This window comes from Lynx rufus, unplaced genomic scaffold (genome assembly GCF_022079265.1).
Source record: "Lynx rufus isolate CCGP_SWC_20201006 ecotype Redwood Valley unplaced genomic scaffold, mLynRuf1.p SCAF_3, whole genome shotgun sequence".
Lineage (NCBI taxonomy): Eukaryota > Metazoa > Chordata > Mammalia > Carnivora > Felidae > Lynx > Lynx rufus.
In genome coordinates this window covers 39110562-39118654 of record NW_025814845.1, presented here as the reverse complement: position 1 = coordinate 39118654, position 8093 = coordinate 39110562, and the positions used below count along the sequence as shown (strand labels likewise).

General features: G+C 41.8%; 1 long non-coding RNA gene across 3 annotated transcripts; it reads left to right on the top strand.

Moving 5' to 3' along the window:
- The first annotated feature begins 1369 nt into the window (after positions 1-1369).
- LOC124520433 (uncharacterized) lies at positions 1370-5564 on the top strand. 3 transcript variants are annotated; one of them, XR_006964318.1, is made up of 6 exons: positions 1370-1428; positions 1563-1651; positions 1859-1940; positions 3598-3732; positions 4353-4483; positions 5162-5564. It is a non-coding gene; the product is annotated as an uncharacterized LOC124520433 (long non-coding RNA). The 3 variants fall into 3 exon arrangements; XR_006964316.1 differs by lacking the exon at positions 1370-1428 and having other exon boundaries at positions 1435-1651; XR_006964317.1 differs by lacking the exons at positions 1370-1428; positions 4353-4483 and having other exon boundaries at positions 1435-1651.
- The last annotated feature ends 2529 nt before the right edge of the window (positions 5565-8093 follow it).

Genomic DNA, 8093 nt, shown 5'->3' with positions numbered 1-8093 from the left:
TTCCATTTCTAGGTATATATCCAAGAGTAATGCATTCATCATGTTCATCAAAAGATTTCAATTACAATGTCCATAGCAGCAATATTTTTAATAGCGCCAAAATATACACTATTCCAATGTCTATCAACAATTGATTGGGCAAATTGTGGGGTATTCATACAGTGAAATGCAATACAACATCCTCATGAACAAACTATAAATGTAGTTAACGTATGGATGAACCTGATGAACATAAAAGTGAGTTAAAGAAACTAGACATAAAAGATTACATGCTGTAATGGACCCCTTTGTATAATGTACAAACACAAGGATGCTACTCTACTGACCACTTAAACAATTCTAAGGATAGTGGATAACTCTGAGCAGGGAAGGAAGTGGTTAGTGATTAGAAACACTTCTGGGATGCTGGTTACGTTGTTTCTTGAGCTGGCTGCTAGTGTGATCTATTTGTGAAATTTTAGCAGGCTGCACATTTATGATTTGTGTACTTACCATAGATATGTCATATTTTGATAAAAAGCAGCTTCTGCCAGAACCTGTGGACAACACAGGGCCACAGAAGGATTGACATTTGAGAGACCTGAGAAGGATTTGAGACATGATTAGATTTGCATTAGAAAGTTTAATCCTCGGCTTTGTAGAGGATAGCAAGGAGAGGAGCTAAGGGGCTGTTTGTAGAAGTAATCCAGGCAAGCAATTATGAAGGCGTGAATTAAAGTAGGGCAATAGGGCTGACAAGGACAGTAATAGCACCTACTTCACTGGGGCTCTTCTGATGAGTTAATGGGAAGGCACAATGGGTTTAATTATTGTTCCAAATCAAACAAACAAATCAATGCTCCTTGCATACCATGCAGAGCAAGATATAAGGTATTCGGATTAGAAAGCTTTAAGGGAAACATCTTAATTAGTCCATGCAACCTTGCCTTCTTTCAAGCACAGGTAAAATCACCTCCCTGCCTAAAACCGGATAGTGTGGAATACAGAGTAAATGCCGAGGTAAGGAATACCACGGAACATGTCAGAACCTGAGCGTGACCTGCTCCTATGGTGCCACAGGTAAAGGGTTAGGACCATTAGGGCGCCTGAGCTCCAGCACCTAGAACCCAGCGCTACTGTAGGCGTTTCCCCTCCTCCCTACCCACTCAGCTCAGAGGTGGGGCCATTGAAGGGGGCGGGCATTCAGGTCGAGGGGTGGAGTTGGGGCCAGAAAAGATGCCAATGGGAAGCGAGCTTTCCCATGGTTAGCCAATTGAACGCGCTCTGGGACCGCCCCCATCCGCTGATTGGCACGACGAACCTCCCAGTAGTCTTGTGTCTCGCGAGAGTTCCGGTTTTCGGCGGTGCTTTGTCAATTGGTCTGGTTCCTCCGACACTTGGAGCCTTTTGCCGGGTCGAGGCTGAGTGGGGGGCTGTCTGGTGTCGTGGGTACGGCCAGGGACCTTGACGAGGCGCAGGCTGGGAGCTGCGTCTCCTCCCACCCTGGAGCCCGAGGCCCAGGTGAGGCGCGGCCCGGGCATTGGGTTCTCGGGCTGGACCTTTACCTGCCTTCTCCTCCGCAGGAGCGGAGATGGGCTGGCAGAGACGCTCTGCTGCCACTTGGCAGAAGGACCCCGTGGTAGGAAAGCGAGACCCGGTTAAGCCCTGCCAGGTACTGACTCACTCCACCTATGTGGAAGGGTGTGCAACCTTGAAAGGAACATTTGGATTAAAAATAGTGGGTGAACTTGTGGTTCTAATGCTAACGCCCTTTTTAGTTCATGGAGTACAGTACAGTATACTATGCTTCTAGGGTTTAACCGTCTTACTTAAGTGTCCCAGCCCGTTTTTAACACGTGCTTTTTCTGCTAATTTACAGAGTTCAAGTGGAGTCACACTTACATTTTGAACTTCATTTCTAATGCAGACACTTAAAACAGTTCTATTCACCTCCCAAAAAGGTAATGCGGATTCCTCCAGTAAAGGAGCATATCAGTATTTATTGAATTCTTGTGCTTGTCAAAAACCACAACATTATCTGTGTTTTCACTGAAGGAAAAGCACTGCCAAAAAGCGGGGGGCCTGGGGAGATGGGGAGGCAAAGGAGGATTGGGAAGCAAATACTTAACCCTGTAGATACCGGAATTTTCATCCACCGGTGTGAAAGTTTGTAGAAAATAAGTGTTGGTGAGGATATGGAGGAACTGGAACCCTTGTGCATTGCTTGTGGGCATGCAAAATGGTGTAGTTGCTTTGAAAAAGTTTGATGATTTCTCAGAAAATGAAACACAGAGTTACCATATGATCCACTGAAAGCAGACACTCAGTTACTGGTACATCCATGTTCACAGTAACATTGTTTCCAATAGCCAAAGGGTAGAAACAACCCAAGTAAATGTAAAAAGGAATGGATAAACAAAATGTGGTATGTACATGCAATGGAGTATGTAGTCAACCTTAAGGAGTCAGTAATACCTGCTACAACATAGGAGAATCTTGAAAACATGTTAAGTGAAATAAGCCAGACACAAAGACAAATACTGTATGATTCCACCGATATGAGGAACTTAGTCAAGTTCATAGAGACAAAAAGTGAAACAGAGTTTACCAGGGTCCAGGGAGAGGAGAGAATGGGGAGTTACTATTTAATAGGTACAGAATTTGTTTGGGATGATGGAAACGTCCTGGAAATGTGATGGTTGTACAACATTATGAATGTAAGTAACGCCTCTGAATTACACACTTAAAAATGGTGTATGGACTGTATATTTCACCATACACACACACACACACACAGAACTCATCAAATACAATCTATATTTGCAACCAATCATTGGATAACTTTAATTCCAGCATTTGGGTTGTACAAACATAATTTGTGAAAACCTTTTCAAGTTTTGATTTGAGAACTAAATGAGAGAAATTCATGTTCAAAGCTTACAAGATGCTGTTTTTCAGTGTATGTGTGTTTGTTTTAAATTCTGAATACACTAGATAGTATGTGCAGGATGAATATAGGTAACGATGTTTAAATGTTAGAATTCCTAAACACTCAACTACATACATTGTATTATACACACTGGAGACAACCAAATCTATTCTCGTTATGTAGTTGGAAATAAACTATTTTGATATCTTACACTTGACCTATCAATCAACATCATTAGAAAAACCATAATTTCAGGGCACCTGGGTGGCTCAGTTGGTTAAGTGTCTGACTCTTGGTTTCAGCTCAGGTCATGATCCCATGGTCATGAGATCAAGCCCCACATCAGGCCCTGGGCTGAGTGTGGAGCCTGCTTAAGATCCTCTCTTTCCCTCTGCCCTTCTTCCCTGCTCACACTCAAAATAAATAAACTTAAAAAAATAAAGTGTTAAAAACAAACAAAAAAGCCCCACAATTTCAAACTGGCTCTTTCTAAACATACAGCCAAGACAAATGGCATCTTCCATACTGTTATTCGGATGGATTTTACCTTAGGGGTTTTTTTGGGAGGTGGGGAGGCTAAATGCTCCCTGCGCATAGTTCATATATTTCAAATACCATTTTCTTAGCCATTCGACAAGTAAGAAAATGCTGATTTATTTTCTCCCCTTTTGTATATGGGAAAATACAAGGTGTTCAAGCTGAGATGGTATGTATACGATGCCGAAACCTTCATCAACTCCTCCAAAGCTTGTTTGCACTCTTCTGTTTGGACTGTTTTTCCATGTGTGGCTTGTGAAATCACAGGAGGAGTGACTGTTGCCCAGGTACGTGTTTAGCTGGCACAGCAGTGCTTTCCAGGTTGCCCACTAACCTTGTGAGTACATGTGAATAGAATTATCCTTTTTTCCACCGTCAAAATGAGTGACCGTTATTTAGAGCAACGAATTCATGTTAAGTTTTGTGTAAAGTTAAATAAATCTGCAAGTGAGACACTTGAGATGTTAAAAGTAGTTTATGGTGAAGAAGTAATGTCGAGAGCAAGAGTTTTTGACTGGCACAAAAGGTTTAAAGAAGGCAGAGATGATATCCATGGTGATGTGAAAAGTGGCTGTCCAGTTATCCACAGAACACAGGAAAACATTGAGAAGGTCAGAAATCGGGTTGGCTCAGATAGCTGAAAAGTGAAATGTAGACTAAGAAACAAACTCATGCTGAAAGAAAACTTGCACATGAGGAAAGTTTCTAGGAGGATTATATCTCATTCTGTTGTGGTTCAGGACCCTGCTGAGGCCAAACGATAACAGAGCTGCACATGAACCTGACACTTGGGTATATATTCAGGGCACAATCCTACATACAGTTTAGTTTCACTGGTCTTGGAGTAACTTGTATCTGAATCTCAAGTGAGCTGAGCTTTTTCAAACGTGTTCCGTTGGCTTTGTAGGTACATGATTTGAGCAGAGTCAAACCTGTGGAGTTGAGTGTGACAAAGGAGAGAGCGTGGAGCCTAGAGGTTTATTGGGAACCTGGCCCTCTGTTACCGCAGTACCTAAATTTCTACCTTGTCTTTTCAGGGTGAGCTCATTTGAATAATCAGTAGGTTACCTACAGTCTGGGCAGTTAAACTTTCAACAGGGAGCTGGACATCAGTGTTACTCTGTATGGAAATACTTCATGTTATTTTTTTAATGTTTATTTATTTTTGAGGGAGAGAGTGTGAGCGGGACAAAGAGACAATGGGGGGACAGAGGATGCAAAGCAGGCTCTGCACTGACAGCAGTGAGCCCAATGCGGGACTTGAATTCACGAACCATGAGATCATAATCTTAGTTGAAGTCGGATGCTCAACCACCTGAGCCTCCCAGGTGCCCCTTTGTGGTACTATTTCAACAACGATAAGAAAAGAATGGCCATCTTTAGGCAGAAATATTCAGACTTGTAATAATGGAATTTTTGTGGTGGGAGATTGAGGTCAGATGTTGGAAACTGGAATTCAAATCTGTCAGCAAGAATGAAACAGAAGAGGCTGTAGGAATAGTGGGCAGTTTTAGTAAAAATATACTCTTCCCTTCCACTCCCCCCACCCCCAAATCAGGACCTGATTTTGGTCAAAAGCCCACAAAACTTCCTATTCTTTATGTAATCTAAATTTTAGTTTCAAATGGATTCTTATATATAAACTGTTTGGGTCTGGAATTTGGCATGAAGGGGAGACAAATAGAGTTCAATTTTGTTCCTAACTTCTTTCACCAGGAGAACGAGATTCCATGCTTCGAGTTTTGAAAGGCATGACTGCAATTAGCAACGTGTGAATAACAACATACACAATCTCTTCATCAACAACAAGGAACTGCATTCTGACCTTCACATTGTCTACGTGTGCTACTGAGTGTGGGGTCATATCCTAAGCTTCAGCTCTAATAAGCATTCATCACAGGGAAGGTACGATCTTGGATATTCAGTTGGCCACAAATAGCTTTAAGTACATTTATGGTCAAGTCAAATGGTAGCTTTGCTGACACATTAATAGAAAAGCATTGGTAATTCATTGTCAGAATGAGATACAAAATAATAGGTGAAAAATGATTTCACATAAAAGAAATTTTGATAAACCTAGAAAACAATTTCAGTTATTTTTGTCCATTAACATTAGCATTTTAAATTTTTTTTTTTTCAACATTTATTTATTTTGGGGACAGAGAGAGACAGAGCATGAACGGGGGAGGGGCAGAGAGAGAGGGAGACACAGAATCGGAAACAGGCTCCAGGCTCCGAGCCATCAGCCCAGAGCCCGACGCGGGGCTCGAACTCCCAGACCGCGAGATCGTGACCTGGCTGAAGTCGGACGCTTAACCGACTGCGCCACCCAGGCGCCCCGACATTAGCATTTTAAAGAGCTACTTGAATCACATGTTGTTCCTTCCCATAAGAAGAGATTTTGAGTACAACAGGATGAATTTCTCATTGAGAAACTTGTTTTTGCCCCAGTTTCCTTTCTAGTCTCCAGTAGGACACGGTCATCATTCAGTATTGGTATTGTAGCAACTTAGATGTACCAAATGGCAACATATAGGACTTAAGTCAGAGCCCCATGGCAGTGACTCTGAAAAGACTAGTTTTATTAGTTATACTATTAAGGGTTTTTTGTTGCTGTTTTAAAAGACTCCCAGAAATCCAAATTTACATTTTGTGGAACATGAGCCAAAACTAATTGAGGTTGTTATGGAAAAATGGTCTCATTTTAATGGTCTATATTACGTCTGGGACCCTGCTGGTCAAAGCTGTGTGGCCCACAAGGCAAAAATTAGAATGATCTTTTTCATATTGTCTTAATTTTTTATTACTGACTTTGTTACAGCTTGATCTTTGGAGGTGCTTTGTACTGTGTAAATGAAATTTACTGAAAATGTACATAAGTAACTGACGTCCCAATAAACCATAAACTGATTTTTTTATATTAGTGTTGATCATCGGTGTTGTTTTATGAGGCATTTGCTAATCCTCCATACTTTAGCCACCTGCTCATGTCTCTAATGCTTTTAATCTAAATAAAGTTTAACTTCATTGCCATACCTCAAATTTTTAAAAAATCGACTAATGGATAGATAAGATCTAACCCCCCTGACCCGCAGACCCATAACCCATAATAAAAACACAGCATAGGAGGCAATGTGGTGAGGTTCCAGCTCCAGCTACACTTGTGATCTGAAGCTTTCAGTCTAAAGTATTAGTTACCAGAGGCTAGCTACTGCAAGCAATTACAAGCTCAGTGGCTTAGAACAACAGAAGTTTATTCTGTCAGTTTTTGAGCCCCAGAAATCAAGTATATGCTCTGGGGAGGAGGGGGTCAGTTCCTTGAGTCTCCCAGTTTCTGGCGGCTGCCAGCCTTACCTAGCCTGAAGTTGTATCTACATCATCTTCAAGGCCAAAATCAGATCTTTTTAAAAAAATTTTTTTAAAATATTTATGTTTTGAGAGAGAGTGAGCAGGGAAGGGGCAGAGAGAGGGAGACACAGAATCCGAAGCAGGCTCCAGGCTCTGAGCTGTCAGCACAGAGCCGAGGTGGGGCTTAAACCCACAAACCGTGAGATCATGACCTGAGCCAGTCAGTTGCTTAACCAACTGAGCCACCCAGGCGTCCCTTATCTCTTTCTACTTGTCTTCACACAGCCTCCTCCTTTGAGCATGGAATCTTCTGCCTCCCTCTTACAAAGGCCATTTGTGATTAGATTTAGGGCTCACAGATGATCTAGGATAATCTTCCCATCTCCAGATTCCTAATCTAATCACATCTGCAAATCACCTTTTCCAAATACAGTAACATTTACAGGTTTGAGATTAGGACTCGATTATCTTTGGGAGTCATTCTTCAGTCCACTATCCCATAGATTTTTCTCTTCTGTAAAACACCCTATAACCTCTAGAACAGTACTGCCAATGAAACTTTCTGTAGTGATGGGTATATTCTGTATCTGTTGCTAGTACAGTAGCTTCTAGCCACTTGTGACTACTGAGCATTTGAAATGTGGCTGACACAACTGAGGAGCCACATTTTTCATTTTATTGTTTTGATTTAAATTTAAATAGCCCCAAGTGACTAATGGCTATCACACCGGACAGTGTCTATAGTTCTAAATCCTGGTCTCTGTGGCACCTTAAAAAAAATGAGTTCCCTATTTTTCCGCACTGTTTCACTGCCTGGCTTAAGACAGCTTACATTTTTCACCCAACTACACACACACACACACCCACATCATCTCCTTCAGGTTTTTTATCATCAGCACTCCCTGGCCAGCCCTGTCTGAACTTATAAATGTCCTCCAGTCAGTGCAAATACATGTACTTCCTATCCCCCCTCCCACTTTTTCCCCTCTAGCAATTTTGGCCTTCTAACACATTTGTTGTGTAAATTACCTAAAAATCACAAGGCTGGGTTTTACAATGTAATAGGTAATATTAAAAAATGCAATTTAGATACAAAGGCTTCAACAGTGTTATGAAATAAGCATTAAGAGGGATTCCAAGGTGGGGATGCCGGGGTGGCTCAGTGGGTTCAGCATCCAACTCTTGATTTCGGCCCAGGGCTGCGGGATCAAGCCCCGCGTGGAGATCCGAGCTAAGCATGGAAAGTGCTTGAGAATCTCTCCCCATCTGCCCCTCAAAAAAAAAAAAAAATACTCCAAGG